General features: G+C 34.7%; 2 long non-coding RNA genes across 8 annotated transcripts in view; one reads left to right on the plus strand and one right to left on the minus strand.

Moving 5' to 3' along the window:
- Positions 1-20,981, minus strand: part of LOC143662628 (uncharacterized) — an 85,352-nt gene that overhangs the window by 48,268 nt on the left and 16,103 nt on the right. For all 3 annotated transcript variants that reach the window (XR_013165493.1, XR_013165491.1, XR_013165492.1), the window contains one exon: positions 15,821-15,889. This is a non-coding gene — a long non-coding RNA (uncharacterized LOC143662628). The remainder of the gene's footprint in view (positions 1-15,820; positions 15,890-20,981) is intronic.
- LOC143662626 (uncharacterized) overlaps positions 11,295-20,981 on the plus strand; it is a 413,209-nt gene continuing 403,522 nt past the window's right edge. For all 5 annotated transcript variants that reach the window (XR_013165485.1, XR_013165489.1, XR_013165488.1 and 2 more), the window contains exon 1: positions 11,295-11,426. This is a non-coding gene — a long non-coding RNA (uncharacterized LOC143662626). The remainder of the gene's footprint in view (positions 11,427-20,981) is intronic.

The raw sequence follows: 20,981 nt of genomic DNA on the forward strand, positions 1-20,981 counted from the left end.
ATTAATCAGCCAACAAATATTTATTAAGAGCCTAAAATATTCAAAGGCAGTGCCAAGTATTGTCAGGGATAAAGCAAGTGTGAATTATAGTCTTATCTTGTAATTTGCTTGAGAAATAAAACTATATTCACAAAATCTAGCAATGCAAGACAAATACGGCCCATCAGAAATGAATGGTACTATATATGCCATAGAATTTCTCAGAGGGAAAAATAGTCTACTCTGCTCAGAAAGAATTCATGTAGTTACAGTAGAGATGAGAGCCATACAGATATTTGCTGCATATCTGAGTTTTGAGAATCAATTTGTTTTCCTTTTTTTGAGTGTACTTTTAACAAATATGCATGCTATGTATTTTCAATCTTCTAGCAAGGTTTGTAGGTATTGGACACACAAAGTAAATTGAGTCTCTGCCATTCTGTTTTTTTTTTTTTTTTTTTTTTTTTTAAAGGAAAGACAGAGAGAAGGAAGGAAGGATAGAAGGAAGGAAGAGAGGAAGAAAGGGAAACATCTTTTAAACATTTTCTTGTTTTATTGTATTTTGTTTCTCCGTTTTCGTTACATGGGCTGGGGCCGGGAATCGAACCGAGGTCCTCCGGCATAGCAGGCAAGCACTTTGCCCGCTGAGCCACCGCGGCCCGCCCCCATTCTGTTTTTATTATTTCAAATTTAGTAAAGCATTTTCCATTGCCAGTTTAGTAGAGTGAGTCAGGAATATCAGCTTCTGTGTTTAGACATTTGCATAGCGGGAAATATTTCCCTTGTATTTTCCTTGGTCCCTTGGCCTTAAATATGGTCCTGCAGTACAGCAAGAAATAGAAAAACTGTAGTAATATATGTTAAATATTAAAGTGTTTTATTTAAAAATTGGTGTGTGAATGTTGGGAATTGGTATTTAATCTGTAATGCACTTGAAGGAGAGTTTGGCTTACGTATGACTTATTGCAAAAATGTTTAGGAATCACCATGTTTTAGGAAGGAAGCCCCTTTCACCTCTGGGTAGGGTTAGAGCAAGGACAGGCACTTTTTCCTTGACAAAGGTATTAAGGTATCAATTAAAACCTCCTGATTATCAAATTACTTTCTGTTTGTCATACCATTTTAAATTTACATGGTATCAGGGCCTTAAATGTCAGGAATCCTGTTATAACTTAGACTCTAGTGTCTTTAATTAATGCTTCATGTTCCTGTTATGGTTATTTAGAATTTGCTGAAATCCCCAGAGTCATAAATTTCTTTTACAGGTCTTTGCGGTATGAACTTTAACAAAACAGCTATAAAGGGGTAATAGGCAAGGGCAGTATATCACAGAATAGCAGCAGCAAGATAGAAAGAAGGAGGGGATATTTTGCAAACAGATTAAAAGATTTTGTTTTTATCAAGGGGTTTGGAACTGGAACACATTGGGCATAAAATTTAGGCAAGAAAGCAGGAATCTCCTTTAATGTTTTGAGTAAGTATATGTTGTCACTTTTCAGAAGATAGCCAGCTTCATTCAAATCTTGTTTCACTCAACTACATTTTATTCATCTGAACATATCTTCTTTGCATGCCTACTGTGTGTGGTATTTTCTTGCTGTCATTGGAATCACACCAAAAGAAGAAAGGAAGCTCCTATCTCATTAATTTTCAACAACTAGTGTTGGAGGCAAGGTTAGCATATATGAAGTAATTATACACTATTACCGGATAGAACATAGAGCTGCCAAAATGCATAGAATAGTCTCTGAATTTTGAGTGTCACTGCATCTCATGGGAAAAGATCAGTGGGCAATAGAACTATCATGGGATCCATCATAATATAGGGAATATGAAATGGTTCTTATTAAATGAATGGCTGTTGCCATGTGGAGGCACCATGGAAAGCCATTCGAGAGGAGAGAATAGCACCACGAAATTCAGAAAGGTAGAATGAAAAAGACACAATTCTTAGTGGATAAGAACATAGTTTTAGATTCAGGAAAATCGAGTTATTGATGCTTACTGTATTATCCTATTTTTTGTTTAAGAAAAAGAAAACTAGTTGGGGAAACTAGTTTTGGAGTTTTGGATTGGAGGCAGGCATATATTAGGTGTTTTAAGAATAGTTTAAATGATTGAAAAAGGGATTTTAATTATTAATTGCATATGTGAAGTTGAACAAAAGATTAATGTGCTAAATCATTTTTTATTGCATGACTGTTCTCCAAATTTCTGAAATTTCCCTATTTCCTAGGAGGAAAAGAAGGTAAATCGAGGAGAAGAGGAAGAGAAAGAAATCCACATTTTATTTTGAATTTCAAAGTCCTGCATTAAGTTTGAAAAGCAAACACAAACTTTAAGTTACTTCCTAAATAGAGTCCAGAGAGACGTGATACGACAATAGATGGCTAGCACATCAATAATTATTTTAGAGATCTCTGCTTCCATATTCTATAGCATAATGTCAATTAGCTGGTATATTAAAGTAGATTCTTTACCAAGATGAAGTCTAGTACATACTACAGCAAAATTGAGTATCTACATTCTACTGATATTTGTTATGTGTTATACTAGTCAGGGAAGGTTAGGTTATGTTGCAGTAACAAACAACATTAATATCACTATGCCTTAAGGCAAAACAAATTTACTTTTTCCCAAGCTATATGTCCATCCCAAGTCACAGGTGATCTGCTCAAGTAGTCCTTATTAGGGAAATAAAGTCACCAGAGCCTCTGTAATCTGGAAGGTCAGTGACAGGACTAAGGAAATTTCAGATCACACACAGACCCTTAGGAGTTTTTCCTCAACATGACAAAACAATTCTAGTAACATATCCATACCTAAATTCAAGTTGGGAACATGCAACTCTAATACGGTGCAGGAAAGAGAAAAACTGGAAATACAGGTTCATTAATAGCTCCCACATTTAATGCTGTGGCTTCAGAAGAGAAAGACACAAAATCTCTATCTAATGGTACACCCATATTTGTTGAAGGATAAATATAATAAACAAAAGTAAACAAATAAACAAAATAATATCAGGTAGTACATTTCTTGAAGAAAACAAAATAGGGAAACGCACAATGGTACAATATCTGTGGTAGTCATGAAAGAACTTTCCATAGAATTGAAAGGCAGACCTGAAAACTAAATGATTAAAAAAGTCAACTGTGTACAATTCTACCAAAATAGCAATTTACACATGAGGAACACTGAGATAGAGATCCTGAATCAAGAGAAAATGAAGAACGACTGTAATACAAAGTGAAACATTTTGGGTGTTTTTTGGTTTATTTGTACAGTTTTCATCAGGGAGTGATATGTTCTGATTTAAATTTTGAGACATGCATCTGATTATTGTATGGCAAATTGAAGATACAAACAGAAAGAACCTAGACAGGAGTCCAGCACTTGAAGATAGGGTATGGAAATAGAATCTAGGAGGGTAAGTAATGAGAAGGGTGTGGATTAGAGCTAGTAGGAGTGTGGGGCTTTCAAGGGCATGCATTGTATGAGTGAAAAAAGAAGAACCATGATTATTCTCACATTGTGCATGTGAGCTACTGGTAGAGAGATGGTCTCATTTGTTGAGAGGAATAAAACCAGGGTAGAGACATATTTAAAGGTGCTGTGGTGGAAGAGTGCTGGCTTAAGGTGTCTGTTTTGGACATGGTAAGTTGCAATAAATGTTTGACATTCACATAGAGCTGTGGAATGATAGTTAAAACACAGACTAAAATTTAAAGGTGAAGATTAGAATCTGGAATCAATTTTATATTGTTCACAGGCATAAATCTGAATGAGAATCACCTAAGAATATAGACAAAGAGGAGGATGACTTCTGCTTCCAGGTGTGATGTACTAGGAAAGAAACACATAAAACAGGCAAGATAAATAGAAGTAAAATAATAAGATGGTAGATTTAGAAGCAAATGTGTCAATAATTTCTTTAAAAGAAAAGTAAATGCTCCAATTAAAATGTCTTGTCAAATTGGATAAAATATCCAAACATAAAAAAAAAAAAAAAACACATCTAAACTTAAGCCAACAGAAAAGCGCACAGAAAATGAAAAAAGCTATGCCTTGAAAAAGTAAACTGGTATAAGTGCATTAATATCAGACATTTTGATCAAACACAGCTGTTGAAATTGAATAAAGATGTTTTTATAATGCCAAAAGATTCAATTTAGCAGGAAGCTATAAGAAACCATTGTAAGTACCAAACAATATGGGCCCCAAATATATAAAACAAAAATGTATAGACGTACAGGAGGAAAGGAACAATTTTCACTTAGTGAAATCTTTTAAAACAACTCTCCTAGTAGCTAATAAAAAAGCAGAAACATATCAGTAAGAACTAAAAATACATAACATAATTAACATGTTTAAGCTAAGTTAACATATGCAGAACAGGGTACCCCAAAGCATAGATTTCATTTTATTTTCAAGCATATAGTAAATAATTTAAATTTTTATGTTGACTTGGTAAATTGGCCCTTAAACATTATATGTATTTTTAATTTTACCTGGTAGTTTTCTTTGCTCTGAACTCTACTTTGATAATATAGCTCTATCTTCTAACGAGCGTGGCATATCTTTTTCTGTCCTTCATTTCATCTATTTATAGCATTATGTTTGAAGTGAGTTTCTTATGGACAACATATAGCTGAGTAATTTTTGTAATCTAGTCTCCCAATCTTTGTCTTTTAATTGATGTGTTTTAACTCTTTACACTAAATATAATAAATGATATTTTAGGATTAATTCTGCACTGTTTGTTCTCTATTCCTTAGTTTTTGGTTCCTCTGTTTCCCCTTTCTTCCTGTGGGTACAACACATTATGTCCCTTCTGTGTTTAACTCTGTATGTCTTTTTCCGTTGCTCTAAAAATCACAATATATATATGTAGCTTATCACAGTCTACAAGTATTGGCATTTTATCATCTCAAGTAGAATGCAGAAACCATATCACTTTTTAGGTCCTTTTATCCTTCTTTTTTATGAAATTATTGTCTTAAATTTCCTCCTACATAAATTCAGTACTGTATCACAAAAGTATTATAATTTTTCTGTTTAACTGTCAAATGCAATAAAAAATTCATGAAGAAAAGAAGAGTTTATTTTATTTACCCATAGTCACATGTTTTGTTACTCTTTCTTCATTCTTGACATTCCAGATTTTCTTTCATCCCTTCTTTTCTCTCTGAAGAGCTTTCTTTTAGAGCAGGTCTATTGAGGACAAGTTTTCTTATGTTTTCTTCATCTGATAGTATCATAATTTCACCTTTATTTCTGAAGCTTGGTTTCACTGGACCCAGATGTTAAAGTACTGTGATTCTGAATTGGTAGCACTTTTCTTTCAGGACTAATGTCTGAAGGCATTTTTCATTGTCATAACTGGGTTTGGGTGTAACAACCATCTAGTGATCTAATGGCAGAGGTGAGGGATATTGATAAACATCTTAAAATGCACAAGACAACCACCCACAGCAAAGAATTAACTGGCCCCAAATATACTGACAAATTTGATAAATCCTGCTCTATAAGTAACGTGTTATATCTCTCTCACTGCTTTTAAGATTCTTTTTCTTTGCATTTGATTTTCAGAAGTTTGATTATAATGTGTCTGGACATGTATGTCTTTGAGTTTACTCTGCCTGGCATTTGCTCAGATCATGCATCCGATGCATTTGGAAAGTTTTAGCAATTACTACTTCAAACATTTTCTCATCACCACATTCCCTCCTTCTCCTTCTGGGACTCCATTGACATGGAAATTAGGTCATTGTTTATTGTCCAAATTATTCCTGAGACTCTGTTCATTTTTTTCCAGCTAATTTTCTCTCTAGTGTTCAGATTTCTATCACTCTTTACTCAAGTTTACTGATTTTTTCCTCTTTATCTCTATTATGTGATTGAGCCCATCCAGTGAAGTTTAACTTTTTTAAAAAAATTGGTTATTGTATTTTTCAGTTCTAAAATTTCCATGTGGTTCTTCTTTTATGTTCTATTACCTGACTGAAATTGCCTGTGTGTTCATTTATTTATTTCAAGAGTGTTTGTAATTGCTTCTTGGAGCATCCTTATGGCAGTTGCTTTAACATCTTTGACAATTCCAATTTCAGGGTCATCACAGTGTTGCTGTTTGTTGACCGTTTTTTCTCATTGAATTTATTTTTTCCTGGTTTTTGGTTTGCATATTTTGGAGAGTATTTTCAACATTTTGAGTATAATCCTAAAATATATAGTTCATATTTGATAGTTGTATTTTAGCAAATACTTAACTTCAGAATCCACATACTGGTTGGCTTTTGTGATCTATGGTTTAATAACTTGTACTATCCTGGTGACAGAACTGTATCCCAGTCTCCTAAGCACTTGTTAGGGAAGAAAAATTGCACTGCCTCACTGGAGGATGAAAATGGAAGTCAGAGTTCTTCATACAAGTTCCATAGGAAGATACTTCTCCTTTGCCAAAGTATGGGAGTGTAAATCAGAGTTCTGCCCACTGATTCTATCAGCAAAGGAATATTGTCTTTGTTTCCTGCCACTAAAATGTATACCATACAATTGGTTGGCTTAAAAATAGGAATTTATTGGCTGATAGTTTCAGAGGTTAGAAGACTTGTTTCTTCCAGGAACTGATAACTTCTTGCTAGCCACAATCTTTGGAGATCCTTGGCTTTTCTACACAGCAATGTACATAGTGGTATTTCTCCATTCTCATCTGGGTTCTGTTGACTCCCAGCTTCTGGCTGCTCCCCTTGGGTTTCCTTTCTGTGTTCAATTTCCTTTATTTGTAAGGACCTCAGCTCTGTGAGATTAAGGCCTACCTTCTTTCAGTTTGGGCATACCTTAAATAATAACATCGTTGGAAGTCCTAATTACAAATGGGTTCATACTCACAGGACAACGGGTTGGGTCCTGAACAGGTCTTTTTTTTTTTTTTTTTTTTTTTTTTTTTTGTGAGGGACATGATTCAATCCCCAAAGGTACCAGTTCATTGCTGTAGGGCTTGGTGAACGTCGGCATTCTGTCCACAGCATCCATCAAAGAGGGAGACATCTCCTTATAATGGCAGATGGGTATGGGAAGCAGTTCCACCCACATGCTTTATGGTGGGTATGGCATACCACCTCTTTACTTCAGGTGGGTAGAACACAAGGCTCTACTCATGTACTCCATTGCCTCTGTACCCATTGGGTTAGGTAGGAATGCATACTCTTTTTGGACTGCTCACCTCAAGAACAGGATGGTTTGGTTAAAATATTTTTCTCTTTCTAAGTTTTTTCTCTTGACCTTTGGCTAAAGAGAACAGGTTTTCTTGAGGGTATTTTTTGCCTATACCCTTTGGTGTTTCTGGATTACAGAATTTTCTCTAGGGTTGCGGTCGAACTATATGGAAGGCAGGGTAAAAAAAAGAAATGAGAGAATGCACCACCAAGTTGTTCTTCAATTTTCAAAGTCCCTAGTCTATTTTGTTTTTTTTTCTCTTTAACTTTCAAATTCTTCTGGTAGGTGAATTACGAATTTTATCTAGGCTTTTTTGTTGTAATTAGAGGGGGAGTAAAAAGGACTGTGTTTACTCTAATTTGTCAGGAACCAGTTGGTCCCCAAATGCAATTAAACTATAAATAAGTAGCAGAAAAGATAAATAGAATATTTCCCTATAGTTTGAATTAATAAATAATATATTTCTAAGTGGGTGAAAGAAGAAATTACATTGGAAACTTGAAAACATTTTAATTGAAAATAAGGAAAATACTGTGTATCAATATAAATAGGCTGCAACAGTCATGCTTACAGGAAACTATATTGCCTTACATAATATATTGATAAATATAGAGTACGAATATCAAGTAGTTAAGCATCCATCTTAAGATGATTAATTAATTGAAGGAAATAGTGGAAAGGAAATGTTAAAGAAGTGTAGAAGTTAATAAAACAGAAATAAAATATAACAGACAAAATTGATAAAGTCAGATGTTGGTTATTTGAAAAAAATAATATAATGAAAAATCTCTTAATGAATCTGATCAAGAAATAAAAGACAGCATAGGTCACCAATATCAGAAGTGAAAAAAGAAAACATGATTGCATATCCGTTAGACATTAGCAACATCCTAAGACACGTTATCACAGTAATTTACTAGAAAATTAAAGTAATTTCATGTAAAAATAAACTTGTCAAAAGTAACAAAAAAATATGGGAGGTCTGCATAACTCTTGAAGACATGGCTTAAAAAAGTAAAGGCATCCTACAAAGAAAATACCAAGGTAGGATTTATTCTCCAGTAAATTCTACTAAAGACACACAGAAGAAACAATACTTCTTGAACATTCTCTTTCAAAGAATTGAAAAAGTGGAAATTAAATAATTAGCTCATTTATAGGGTCTAAACAATATGGATATCAAAACCTTACAATAACATTTTTCTTCTAAGAAACAAATTACTTGGTAATTTGTTGATTCAGGAGCACTTGTACTGTTTCTATTAAAATGTTAACACAGTGACCATAACGCCGCATACAGTGCTTCAATCAATATCAACAAGTCAGTGTATTGTTGGAATGCAAAGTTGGTTTGAAATTGAAAAGCCTAATTGGTATAATTCACCACATGAACAGAATATAGGAGAAAATTCATAAGTATCAAAAGATCTCTAAATTGTACTTAATAAAATTCAACATCCTTTAATGGAAGACTCTTAGAAAATTAGGCATGGAAAGAATCTCACTTAATCTGATTTTTTAAGACTCTTCAATTATCATCCAGTGAACATATTTCTTGATGAAATGTTGGAAATATTTAAAAATAAAAGGTAATGTTATTCAATGTTTTATTGGAAGTCCGAACAAGTGAAGTAATGTAATAAAAAGAAGATAAATAATAACTGGAAATAATTCTGGATGGTATAATTGTGTATATATAACAAATGTAAAGAAAATCTATGAATAAATTATTAGAACTAATAAATAACTTTAGCAAGGTAGCCAAACACAAGGAGTGGCAGGCACAGTGTTTGAAGATGTAGCCCAAGATTCCCATCCCCTGATTATTCAATCAAACACTACTGTAGGTAACACAGGTTATTAAAAGCTAATCACTAAGGTGGTGTGACGGTGGCTCAGTGGCAGAGTTCTCACCTGCCACGCCAGAGACCCAGTTTGATTCCCGGTGCCTGCGCATGCTAAAAAAAAAAAAAAAAAAAAAAAGCTAATCACTAGTGATTATTATTGTCTATCTATGTGGGCCTAGCGTAATTACATGAGTCCTTTAAAAGCAGAAGAGAAAGGCAGAAAAGTCACCCAGTAAGATGAGGCAGAAGGGGAGGCCAGAGAGATCTGAAGTGTAGGTAGGATTTGATTGCTGGCTTTAAAGATGGAGGAAGGCACTCATGAACCAAGGAGTGCTGGTAACCTCTAATGGGTGAGAAAGAATGATGACTGAGAGCCAGCACAGAAATGGGGTCTGCAAGCCTACAACAGCATGGAAGTCATTTCTGCCAACAACTTAAGTGAGCTTAGCAATGAATTCATCCTCAGAGCCTCTACAAAGAAATGTAGTCCTGCCAACACATTTATTTTAGCTTTATGAAACCCAGAGCAGAGATCCAACTATACTCAGACTTCTGACTGATAAAACTGTTGATATAATAATGTGTTGTTTTAAGATATGAAGTTTGTTAGGATAACAATAGAAAAGTAATACACAAGGCCCATATTTTAAAAAGGTGCATTTTAACATACTAGCAATGAGTTGAAGGTAAAATTAAAGAAAAATATACTGTTTACAATAGCAAAACAAAAACAAAAAACAAAAAAAACAAACATAAACAGAGGGAAAAAGCAAATCACGTGGAAGGCCTCCAGATAGAAAATTATGTTTTTTTTGAAAAAAATAAAAAAGTCCTAAATAAAAAGATTTTTCCTATTCATAAACTTTAAGACTCAAACTTTTAAAGCAGTTAATTCTCTCTACACCGATCCGTATATCCAATGCAGTCAAAATTCCCATATGGTTTTTAGTAATTGACAAATTGATATAGAAAGATAAAAATTCCAAGAAGAGCAGAGGCAAATTGAGGAATAAAAAGCTGGGATGGCTTGCCTTATCAAGACTTATTACAAAAGGTACAGTAATTAAGATAATGTCATATTAGAGCAAAGATACAGCAGTAAACCAATAGAACAAAACAGGGAGCCCAGAAATTGACTTGTGCATAAATGGGCACTTGATTTACATCAAAATTGCCACTGCAGCACAAATAGAAATTACTGACTCTCGATATATAGCGCTTGTACAGCTAAGTACCCACATAGAAAAACAACTGAAACTGGATCCTTTTATATATTACCACAAACAAAAAGCAATTAAGGTCATAATTCTAAATATTAAAGGCAAGACAATATACATTCTGGAAGATGCTGTAAACAGAGATCTTTATGGCCTTGGGACAGGAATGAATAGGTAAAAGTTTTGAATAGGCACTTCAAAAAGAAATAGCCAAATGGCCAACAAACACCAAAAAGTATTCAAACATATTATTGCAAATTAAAATTTCAATGATTCTATTATACACCAAGAGCTCTGATGATAGCTAGTGTAGAATGCAGAGCAACTAGAACTGTCCTACATCGCTGTTGGGAAGATAAATTTGTACAACACTTTAGAATTAGAAATCTGCTTGGTATTATTTAATAACACAACAGTTCTATGCTTCTGTGCACCAAGTGACATGGACAGAAATGTCCATAGCACATGTTTATAACATCATCAAACTATAAGCAACCTGAGGGTCTATCAACAATAGAATAACTCAATGAATTGCTACAGTTATATGAATAAGACTGTGAGAATGAACGAACCACAATTGTACACACACATACACACAAAAGACCGAAAATGGCTCTCAGGAGCATAATACTGAGCAAAAGAAGTTAGACGCAAAATAATCTATACTGAATGATTATATATCTGTAATTAAAAAACAGGAAACCACTATGGGCTAAAAGTCAGAGTGGAATTAAAATGTGTAACAGAGACTGGAAGTAAGCACATGCTGCTGGAAAAATGGCGGAGATAGACTTGATCGAGGGAGGGACACCACAAAGTTCCAATTTGTAAAAAATGCAGTTTCTGCCAAGTGCAATAAAGTGAACCACAATAAAATGAGGTGTGCTTGTATTTTTAATTAAGGGGTGGCCCTACTGAATGAAGTTGGCTCCTAATGTGGTTTACTGGGGGCCCTATAAAGAAAGAAACTGGAAGCCAGCGTCAGAGACAGCCAGTGGGAGGAGCTCAGAGCAGGAAGTCAGCAGAACGTGGAAGAGAAGGGTGAGACCCCGCGTGGTGAGGCGAGGCAGGGCTGCCAGCTCCGGAATGTCGCGTGCCAGATTGTTACAGACCTCGGGGAGAAAGCAGTGACTGGCAGAAGCTTCGATTTTGGATTTACTTCAAAACCGTAAGCCGAAGAAAGTCCCTTTGTTTAAACCTACCCATTGTGTGGTAATTGCCATAGCAGCCTGACAAACTAAGAGTGGGAGGTATTATGAGAGGTTGAAAGGGTGGCTGCTGGGATTCTAATAATCTCTTTCTTGGCGTGTCTGGTGGTCAAGATCATTTGTGTCTATATTTATATTTTTCTGCATTTTTCAGTACGTATTTCATATTTCAGTATGAACTTACTGAGAAAGAGAGAGAATAAGCCATGGAAGGAATAAAAGGTAGAGGAGGAGTATGAAAACAAATCTGAGAGGGTATACTTAAATTCAAAGAAAGGGATCTGACAAAAGAAAATAAAGTGTATGACAAAAACAAATTAAGAGTATGTGGTTCCATAAAAGCTACAGAACAGTGTATTTCAAGAGAGAAATGGAGGTCAACGCTCTCAAGTGCTATCAATAGGTTAAGTAAGACTGTTAGTAAATTAACTGTTGGATTAGCCAAATTAAGAGCCCTTCCCAGGGAGCTGTGGGGATTAAACCCTCATTAGATAGAGAATAGGAGAAAGTAGATGAGAAAAAAAAAAAAAACTTTATGAGGAATTTTCCCACTAAGGTAGCTGGATAATGAATGGGATTGCACCCAGAGGGGTATAGTTGACAAGATTTTTTTTTAAAGATAATTGTGGTTAACAAGTGTTCATACATTGATAATAATCATCCAATGGAAAATACTGATTGCAGAGAAACATCCTGGAACAGATGAGAGGTGATGAGATATAGAGTACACAGAGAGGGGTGGTCATCATACAGAGCAGAGGCAAATTCTGTTTTAGAATAAAAATAACAGATTATGGAGTTCTAACTTCAGAAATGTTGATGGAATTGATAATTAGAAAATGAGTTAACCCTAAACTAACTACATCTGTTTTCTAAATGCACTATGAGGTAAGGTCATCAGATAAGCTAGAGAGGGAATATAAAGGGTTTGAGAGGAAAGGAAATAGTCATCTTAAGAGTGTAAATGAGTGGATGTTCCTGGGAAATTTATTAGGATTGTCGTGACAGTATTGATGCTCATCTAAGATTTGTGGCCATCTCAGTCTGTTTGCTTAACAAATCTAAGAAATTGTTCAAAGACTACAAGCATGGAAAATTAATGGTGAATAACTGAGGCTATTAATTGCGGCTTTTAATGCTTGAAGATAGTGAATATGTGGAAATTATTTAATTAATATGCTTTATGTGAGCCAACAGAGCTCAAAGTAGAGTTATCATTCTAAATTACCTGCTTTTAGTCTCAAAAGTAATTGCGGTAAGGCATGTTAAGAATTTATTCATCTGTCCATTCATTCAAGAATTTATTGAATTTATATGAGATAATCAAGGGTGAAGATACATTAATGAACAAAAATAAGACACCATTTACCCTGGCCTTTTCAATCAACTATTATAGAGAAAACTCCATGTTAAGTTCTAGATTCAGTTTTTTTGGTGACAATTTGTAAAATTACTCTCAGGAAATCTCTTTGGAAATTAGAGTCTTAAAGTGAATAATGAGATTGGTGTGATTTTTTTTTCTGGCGAATTGTATTTTCACTCTAAAAAATTTCAAACGGAAATGATTACAAGTAATTATTTGGAAATACGGAAATATGAAAATCATAAAGAAGTAAATCTGTGTTAGATTCGGGTATCAACTTGGCCAGGTGAAGGTACCTAGTTCTGATTACATCTGCAGTCAGCTAGGAGGCACGCCTGCTGCAATGAATGATGTTTGATTTAATTGGATGGAAGCTTAAATGAGAGAGGTCAACATAGCACAGCCCAAGCAGTTCAGCGTACCTCATTTCAGCACTTGCAGCTCAGCCCAGGCCTTTGGAGATGCAGAAAGAAGTCACCCCGGGGAAAGTTGTTGGAACCCAGGGGCCTGGAGAGAAGACCAGCAGAGACCATCCTGTGCCTTCCACGTAAGAAAGAACCTCAGTGGAAAGTTAGCTGCCTTACCTCTGAAGAACTATACATTTTGAACTAAATAAATCCCCTTTCATTAAAAGTCAATCCATCTCCAGTGTGTTGCATTCCGGCGGCTAGCAAACTAAAACATATTGTACTCAATTAGAGGGAAACTTATTTTTTTAACAGGAGTAAATCCATCTTTGCATCTCATTTTATATTTTACTATGAAAGAAAAAGCACATTTCTCCATAATTTTTTTCTAAAATAAAATTAATAAGAATTCTTAAAATGGTTCAGAAAAGCCAGGCTAATTTGTAACGTTAAGATACTTGGGTCCTATAGAGTCAAACATTCTGATGTGCGCTTATGTGTACAGGAAATAAACCGAATAAAGGGGAGAAAAATGATTTATGTAAACTGGTTATTACTATGTTGGAAGAAAGTTGCTTTGATTCAAAACATTACTACTTATGAAAAAAAAGCAACTTCTATTTGGTAGTTTTGTAGATCATAATGAAAATTTTCTGAATTATTCTCATTGAGAAAAATGTGACTAATGGTGATCAACCATTCATTTTTCTGTATTATGGTCTACAAGGGAAGTTTGGTGTTTCCAACTGGTTTTCTGTTTAATCCAAGAACGCATAATTAAAAAGGGAAGGAAGGGGATCATGATCTTTATTTTTAATTTTAGTATATGGGCAAATTTGACAAATAAGTATCTCTTGGATATATTTGTGTTAAGAAAAACAAATACAGTTACTTACTATCAGAAGTTAGTACTATGAGACCTATTTATTCAATACAAACTTATTGGCCTCTCGCATGATAAATACTGCACTAGTTGTTAGACAAACCAAGGATGAAGAAGATAGGTTCTGTATGCAATCTAGCAGAGAAGAAATGTATATAAATTCACTTGGAATATTAGTTGTGAATTTCCTATCAGGAATATTCAGTGAAGGAAAGAAGCAGGTTCAGAAAAGGAAGAATAAACAATCCAGAATTGGAAAATGTGAATACTTCGAAGTTAATGGTTTTTTAGATTTCTTAACTCCATGAAAGGATGGGATAAGCATTGATATTCTGATAAGACGAAGCGCCTGATGGTTGACCTTCAAAATCACAGTGTGTTTTTAACATTTTGTAAGTATTCTTTCAAGAAAAATTTTTAGGGGAAATTTCAGACATCTACCAAACTTAAGGTCATGATCACTCCACTTTAACAATGATCAAACACACCCAATCTCCGTTCATCTGGGCACAAACTTTAGGAATGCTTTAATTGATGAAAGTGGCAAATACGGAAAATATTAGATGTGTTTATTAAGAATATGTTTTGCCAGTGTGCCACCTCATTTGCTGTTTTATAATAATCCAGAAACATAGGTCTTACTCTTTTTTATGGTTAAGAAACTATAAAATCGTGTGTGCCCCTTCGATCTTCTTGGGCTCATATCTCTGTTCATTTTGTTGCCTCAGCTTTGTCTCAGCTCTTTTGAGCCCCCATGCAGGTACCATTTGGCAATGCCTAACTTCATGCCCCTCTTTCATTTAGTGATGACTGCTGTGAAAATGCATCTTTCTTGGGGCTTTCCCTCCTTCCTTGCTTCTCTCCCTTCATCCGTCACTCTTGTTATCTGAGATAGCACTTCATAATGAAATCACAGAATATAAACCCTCTGTTTTAGGCTTTGCTCTCCGTGGAACTAGGTTAAAGCACCGACTGATTGAACTGAAGAATTTTGCCCAAGTTTACCCAACTATTATATGTCATATTTAAGAGTTAAACTAAGGTGGGTAGATAAGGGGTAAAAATTTCGTTGAGAGGTCAACGAAAGGGAGGGTGAGGGGGGATATATGAGTTCTTTTATTCCTTTCATTCTTTTTCTGAAGTGATGCAAGCATTCTAATAATGATCATGGTTAAGAGTACACAACTATGTGATGATATTGTAAACGAATGATTGCATAATATGCTTGGACTTACATGTATGGCGATTTCTCAATAAAAATTTATGTAACAAAATGTCTTTCATAAAGTCTAAAAACAAAAAAAAAGATTCAAACTAAGGATTTCGGTAATCCAAAGCTCTTCCTGTACAATGTTTATGATCATGAGTATGAAACAACTGCATTTAGTCTAAGATTAGCACTATTGGTATGGCCTACCTCACTGAGAATTTCACTGAACTTTATATAATTTATGGGTTTATGGTACGGGAATGTAGGTATTCTGTTTGGGGTCATATTAGAGGAGATTTTAAATATCTGGCAATCCTTGCTTTTCTATTCCTGATTGACAGTGGTAATATAACTCTGACTGGAAGCTCTTTTGTGTCATTAGGTTTTTTTGGCTAGTGGGATTCATTGTTAGATCAGAAAAGGACACATATTTTAATTGGAGAGTTCCAAATACTGGTATGTGTGGGCTTTTTTTTTTTTTTTTTTTTTACCTTGAGGCCATTCACTTTCTCTGAAGAAGGGTCCTCCATCATCCAGCCGGGCAGCAGGAATCATTGTAGCTGTTCAAGGAAAGAGAGGTGAGAGGATCACTATTCATTATAGATTTTCATATAATAACTTTGTTTCATTATAGCACTCCCCTGCATCCTCTCTGCCCTTGGGATACCCAAGAGACTGGAGCCAACTGGGTTTGATTTCTCTAGAAAATAAACCTTTTATCTACTATGTGAGCATGGAAATGGTTGGAATTATGGGGGTGGATATTCATGTGTAAAGTTTAATAGACTTTTAACTAATCCTGCTGTTTTTCATCCCATACATCATCCTCATGAGTTGAGGTGTCTGAAGTTTCCATTTCTGATTCATGTATTGGTTGCCATTACTTTGATCTTTTTTTTTTTGCATGGGCAGGCACCAGGAATTGAACCTAGGTTCCCGGCATTGCTGGCAAAAAGTCTGCCTGCTGAACCACCATGGCCTGTCCTGGTTGCCATTACTTTGGAAATGCCTTCTGCCTATATAAAAGATTTTGGCCTTCTGTGACACTGACAAACCTATTAACAATATCTGATTCCTTTCCATCTTCCCAAAATTGGTTGACATCTCTCATCTCTTCTTATTCCTTTTGTACTCATGATATTAGATATTTTATTCCTCAAGTTATTATATTGGAGTTTAGGATTGCATAAAAATAAATACATGTACTCAGTCTGCAATGGTTGACTAAAAAGTCTATTGTTATTTTTGTCTATAGTGCACTTCCTTATTTCTTTTAAATCTAAGACTTTTATATATTCTATTAGGATTCTTTCAAGGTTCAGAAAGGATAATACTTATAAGCTCATGTTGTCTTGTCTAAATTTTCTCTTAAGGCAAGTCTAGGATTTGACTCACTGAAAGTGGATAGTTACCTGGGGATCAAACCATTGATAACAATTTGGAATAGAATCACTCATTCATTCAATCAGATTACATGTATTACATCTATAAAACCTGTTCTGTAACTACTTGTTGAAGTGTACTTTGGAAATTATTGCTTTTTTCTTTTCTTTTCTTTGTATATATATTATATTTCACAACAAAAAATGTATAAAATGTATATATTAGGTTGTGGACATTGGGATTGGCAAGGTAAATAGAAGAAATAGGGCACTTATGTGTTTGGGAAATTTAAACAAGACTGGTGTGACTCTAGGAATTGTGAGTAAAGGCAAGCAATAGGCGGCAAGGCCCAGGCAAAATCAGATCATGTATTTGATGATCTAGTTGAAACAAAGTTTTTATTCTGAATATCAAAGAAAGCTATTGGAAAAATTTAAACAAGAGAGTAAACTGAGTTAACTTACATATGTATATATTTTTTTCTTATTCTTTTTTTTGTTTAAAATTTTTTTTTCTTTTTCGTTATTTGAGTTAACTTATATTTAACTAGATAAATGCAATAATAGAGGATGGGTTGAAGGTGCCAAGGTAGGCTACCACTTAGGTGCTAATTATAATAATCTAGGAGAGAGATGATAGAGATTTTTATATTAAAACAAACAAACAAAACCAAGTAGATCAGTAGTAGACAGGCCAAATTTTTTATATATTTTAAGAATATAATCTCACATAATTTGCTATTGATTGGGTAGGAGTGAAAGAGACAATTTTTTAAGTCATGCCTTACAGTTCTGTGCCTTTGATGGAGCACTGAGTTGGGGAAGGTATGACAATGGTTCTGGAATAGGGATCACAGAAAAATACACATTTTATTAGTTTTGGGTATGTTAAATTTGTGATTACCTTGAGCTATTCATATGGTGATGGCAGGAAGGCATTTGAATGTTCAGTATAAAGCTGGAAGATAATGTTCAGTTTCCTCAGGACATTTACTTCTATGAGAATTGGTTAGCTTTTCTAACAGGGCACGAGAGAGGGAGAAAGGAGGACTATAATTTTTAGATTTCTGGTGGAAGAATAGTATCTGACAGTGTATTCTGAGAAGGAGTAAGAAAGGGAAATCCAAAATATTTCGTACACAAAAGCATTTCAAGATGGAGAAAATGGTCAATTCTGCTTAATGGTGCTAAAAGGTTTATAAAGGGAGGGACAGAAAGACCTCTTGTAACCTTGACAGGTGGCATAGGAGGGAAGTGGTAGGACTAGTAGGCAGACTAGAGAGGGCTGACCAAAGAGATAGAAGGTAAAGAATTATAGATATTGGTGTAGACAGCAGTTTCAGGAATTGTATATTCTTAAAACGTGAGGTTCTACAAGCCTATTTGTTTGCCAGTGGAAATTATCAACTTGACAGAGAGAGGTAAAGATGCTACAGTGGGAAGAACTGAAGGAACCTATGTATTGAGAAAACAAGGTCCACGCTTAGAGAAACTGACCTCTGATGAGAGCCGAGTCACTTTCTTTGTTGTAACAGGAAGGAAAAAGGAGAAATTGGATATGATGGTGGTAGTGGTAGAATGATGAGTTTCTGTCTCATGGCTTCTATTTTGGCAGTTAAGCCCTTCATGCAAGTTACTCAACTTGTGCAGGTTGGAGAAAATACAGGGAATGGAGAAAATACAAAAGCATTTCTGATGATAAGGGAATAATTTTAGAAACTAAATATAGTAGTATAGTGTTGCTGCATATAATCCTATGCTGTTTGAGTTGTTTATGAGTAATAACGTGATTCCCGTATGTCTGAATGAGCTACTATCTCAACTAGTACTCCATGGAGCATGTGTGTAGAGACACACTCAGAACAGACAGGTGGTTGATTTCATATAAGGGTGCAGTTTTATCTGGTGAGTACAATGAATGGTGGGAGGGGCACTGAAGTTGATTATATTTATTAACTCTGGAACATGGGACAATAAAGGTGATAGAGGGATATAGATATACAGAAAAGAATAAAATGGAGCTCTATATAAGTTGAGAAAATTTCAGAGCTAATCCTTATTCAGATGAATTGGAAAGATAAGAAAAAAGATAAGTTTTAGAAGAGGAGGAGCTTGGATTCTGGTTTCAAGTTATAACTTTTGGTGCTGTTAAGGTTTGGGCTATTGCCATTGGTATGTAAATGAAGTGGAATGGAAGAAGGATTCATGGTAGAAGAGGAGAACAAAGAAGTGAGAATCTAGGTGTTGGACCCAGGAAGATATAAAGTGTACCAATCATGATGAATGGTGTTGGGTGAAGAGGAAAGCTATGAGGTTGGTCTAAATAACTGGTATCTACCCTAATTGTGAGACTTGATTACTCTGACTTGCTGTTTATATGCACACATATGCACATACTTTGTATTATTCACTCATGTACTTTGTAATAAAACATAATAATAAAGGATAAAGATTTTTGTCGGAAGATCATGACTGGCAGTTTCTTATTTTTTAGAGAATTAGTGTTTAGATAAAGATTTAGGAAAAGAAAAAAATTTCTCTTAAGTTACAAAAGTCATTTCATGAAAATTCTGTAAGGACGATTGTATCTGTATTAAAAATCTTGATGTGTTTTTTGTGTAAATAGGAAACAGTACCTTTGATATTCATTTCTCTGTTGAATTGTCACGTTTTTGAGAATTAAAAAGAAAATGTGTATCATGTTACATATACCAAGGAATTAGGCAGTTTGCACTGATTTTAATTTTCTGTTCTCCTACACTATTCAGTTTGTAGAGCTCAGGCGTCAAAGAAAAGAATGGCCTGTCTCATATGTACAGGATCCGGCTTGTAGAAAAGGAAGCAAATGAAACTGGCTCTTTATTGCAGATTATACAATATAATGCAATATAGTGAATCCACCTTCTCCAGATGAAGTTTCAAACTGTGACCTCACTATTATATCTATATGTGTGTGTGTATGTATGTATGTGTTTTAAATCAGTTAGCCTTTCTAGACATTTGAATGTGTAAAATTGCTCATGGGAATGCTGAACAAATATTTAAAATAATTTTTTTTGATGGTGGTCATGTCTATATATATGAAAATACGTGATTGAAAAGGATAAATTAATTTTTGCAAAGTAAAGCAAAATTGAAGGGATTGCTGACTTTTTTATACTTTTACTCTAGTTGTTATAATGGCATATACATCCAAACTTTATTTCAAAAATTATTGTACCTGATTATACCTAGACTGTATATGGAGCTCTCTGATTACCAATAATTAAAGATGAGCTATAAAAAGAACTGGAGACAATTGTGGATACGAATATGTGGCAAAATGTATATAATTACTTTTCAAAATTCTAAAGCCTAAATTGGGTGAGAATAATGAATATGAACAAAGAACTATTAAAAGGGATTTTAAACATCTGTTTAAATGGAAGCAGTAAGGGTCATATAGAATTAATTAGCAAGAGTAAGGAGAAAGCAAAATTTCTATTTTGTCACATAGCTTGCTTTGATATGTCATATATGTTCTGTGGGTTCAAATTGCCTCATGAAATAATTATCCATGTTTCAGGCACTCACCCTCCTCCTGTTAATGAGTATCTTCTCTTACTCTCCACAAAGTTTCCTTCTTTATTTTGGAAAGTTTCTAGCAGCTGTCATACAGTTTCACAAACTTGTCAATTCAGCCATGATATGGTGTCATGGGGGACAGTTACCACTTCTGCCAGCTGGTATCACTGCATTTTCCAGGCACCACTACTTCCACCAAATCTATCACGCAAGACCAGGTGGAGTGAGCATGACTGACAAGCTATGACCAAGTCCATTTTATTCAGCAGTATATGTCAAAGGCTGGAATAATACCTTGAAATATAAGATGTCCTCACACTTTTTGAAATGTATACAGTATTCATTATGCAAGTGAACAGAAAATGGCAATGGAAATCATAAATTCTGGTGTAACCCAGAATTAGATCTTGCTGTAGCAGGGCTTCTTGCAAGCTGGTCACAGGCATTCAGAGAATGAAAAGAAATTCATAAAAGAGTGGCTTACTTTGGAATCACTTGGAAAGTATATGATTTTTGTCTGCCTTCTTCAACTGTTTTCATCTAGTTCCAATCTTTTTTGTTTTGTTTTTAAATTTATTTCTACTGTTAACAGTTCTCGGTTTGCAACCCACAGGGTTTCCATGTGCCATTCCATTTCCAATCACTGGCTGAGAAATCTCTTTCCCTTTGAACCCTCTGCCTCTTCTTTCCCTTTCTTGGGGCTGCT

The sequence above is a fragment of the Tamandua tetradactyla genome, chromosome 18, assembly GCF_023851605.1.
Source record: "Tamandua tetradactyla isolate mTamTet1 chromosome 18, mTamTet1.pri, whole genome shotgun sequence".
Lineage (NCBI taxonomy): Eukaryota > Metazoa > Chordata > Mammalia > Pilosa > Myrmecophagidae > Tamandua > Tamandua tetradactyla.